At 31.6% G+C, this 2,611-nt stretch overlaps 1 non-coding gene across 1 annotated transcript; it reads left to right on the top strand.

The window, feature by feature from the left end:
• Positions 1-987: 987 nt before the first annotated feature.
• On the top strand, positions 988-1,059 carry Trnav-cac (transfer RNA valine (anticodon CAC)). The gene has a single exon. It is a non-coding gene; the product is annotated as a tRNA-Val (tRNA).
• Positions 1,060-2,611: the final 1,552 nt, after the last annotated feature.

Below are 2,611 nucleotides of genomic sequence, written 5' to 3'. Positions count from 1 at the left end.
ATTATTTTATATCGAATGCACTGAATCTTCTTTCTTCAAAAAATTTCTTGAACTATTTGTTTATGATAATTTTGAAAATCAGAAATATTCTAGGACCAATATGCATATTGAAAAGTTGCCCAACATCACTAATGATTAGGTAAATGTAAATCAATTCACAATGAGTTACTACCCTATATCCATTAGGATGTTTTCTATTGAAAAATAGAAAATTAAAGTGTTGGAGAGGATTTGAGAAATATGAACTCTTGTGCACAGTTGGCAGCAAAGTAAAATAGTTCTGCTGCTATGTAAAACTGCATGAAAGTTCCTCAAAAATTAAAAGAATAACCATATGATCCAAAAGAATTCTGGGTATATTCCAAAGGAATTAAAAGTAGGGTATGAAGAGAGATTCGTGCACTCATTCCTAGAAGAATTACAATATCAAAAAAGTGGAAGCAACCCAATGACATTCATTGAAGGATGAATGTATAAACAAAATACAGCATATGCAAACAACAGAATGTTATTCAGCCTTCAAAGGAAAGATATCCTGATATCTTGAGGATACTATTCTGAGTGAAATAAACCAATCAAATTTTGCATGATTCCATTCATATGAGATGTCTAGAGTAGTCAGACTCATGGAAACAGGAAGTAGACTGGTGGTGGGGAAGGAGGAAATTGGGAGTTATTCAATGAGTAGAGAGTTTCAATTTTGCAAAGTTTTTGGAAAGTTCTGGAGACTGGTTTCACAATTAAGTGAATATATCAAACACGGCTGATTTACACATTTTAAAAAGATAAGATGGTAAATTTTATATGATACATGTTTTACCAAAATTTAATTTTTAAAAATACTTCATCTTTCCCCATCTATTGCACTAACTAATTATTTTGTTTATTTTGTTAGTTCTAGTTCATTCTGAATCTTAGATTCACAGAACTTGTTATCTTATGCCACAATTTCAGGCATGACATCTATATGAAAGGGATTGCAGGACTGGGGATATAGCTCAGTTGGTAGAGTGCTTGCCTCACATGCACAGGGCCTGGGTTCAATCCCCAGTACCACCAAAAAAAAAAATTGAAAGGGATTTCAGTTGTATTTATCCCTACTCCCATTTATGCATGTCCCATCAACACCAACTTGTGTGCAATTGAAATTTTTATGGGATCCTTTGTGTAGGTATTTATATTTAACTTGACAAACCAGAAAATATAGATAGAGCTGATTGTTTCTTTTTTAAAATGTCTCTCATGGTAGTTTTGATAATACTTTCAAAAGGAGTATGTCAACATTGCATTCTTTTTTCCTACTGAATGTGATATATTAAGTATAAGATTTAGCAATTCAACATTTTTTCTATCATTAATTTTCTAAGAATATTTATCATTAATAGGCTTGAGTTTTTTTCAAATTATAAATATTGATAGACCTAAAACAAACATGTCTAATGTTAATATATTTATATAAAAGAATATATTAAACTAATTCCTGATGTTTACACATTAAATAGACTATAATATATTATTTTGAAAATATTAATGTATTAATTAATATTTATTCAGATTTTTTATATCTATCTAAGTTACATTAGTCTCCAGTTCTATATTTCAAACTGCCTTACTTGTTTTAGATAAGACTGTCTGTTCCTTGAAATTTCAGGAACTCACTCATCAAACTACCTTTAGCTTATAAATTTTTTCAAGGAAGAACAATGGTAAGATTTTGATTACTATTTTAGTTTACTTAATGGTTATTACAATATTCAAATATTCTACTTTTCTTTGTCTTGATCTTCAAATGCTTCTTCTTCTTTAAACATGTCCATTTCATCCAAGTATATATGTTTTATTATGTTGAAACTGGTAAGACTCAAGGAAAAAGAAACTATTTTCTTGACCACTGTGTGAATTGAGCTAAAGGTTTTGTCATTGTTGTAGATGAAATCTTGTCTTCTCTGGTCACATTCACATGTTAATAGTTAAGGTCAATTATGATCAAATCTTATTCCACTTGAAACTTACGACCTTGACCACTTTACGTCTGGCGCAGTTTACTCCCTCCTTCAAAACCCTTTCCTACTTCTCCATAATCATTTTGCTGACTCTGCCTCCTTCAGAGATGAAGGGAAGAAAGAAGAAAGAGGTAAATGCAAAAAAAAAAAAAAAAAAAAACCTGTCTTAACTAATACCATAGTAATCTATTGTAATCACCTTTGGGTGTTGCAGAATACCAGTGTGGAATGTCCCAGGGAGCACTTTGCGGCTTTATTCATAATCCATGTCAATAGACTCATGTCTGAGGATTCACACCCCCACATGGTCCTATTGGAATACAGGAGGCTATAGGAGACACATGTTCATCCCACTGACCCCTCAAAATCCAAAAATAAATACTGTTACTTAAGATTGTCTTTTGGCTTTGCCATCACAAGTCTGTCAAGGTACCATTTCATCTTTAAAACATTTTTTCCACATGATCTCTGAAAAATCCATCACTTGATTAAGAGTGGAGCAAATACATAATATCATTATGACAGTTCTCAACTTAAAGACATTCTTTTCTTCAATCTTCTAGTTTCGTATCAGTTTCACCTCCCAAACCTAGAATGAGCTAAAAAGG

The sequence above is a fragment of the Marmota flaviventris genome, chromosome 6 (assembly GCF_047511675.1).
Source record: "Marmota flaviventris isolate mMarFla1 chromosome 6, mMarFla1.hap1, whole genome shotgun sequence".
Lineage (NCBI taxonomy): Eukaryota > Metazoa > Chordata > Mammalia > Rodentia > Sciuridae > Marmota > Marmota flaviventris.
The sequence above is the reverse complement of the archived record's forward strand: the minus strand, read 5'-3'. Positions and strand labels throughout refer to the sequence as shown.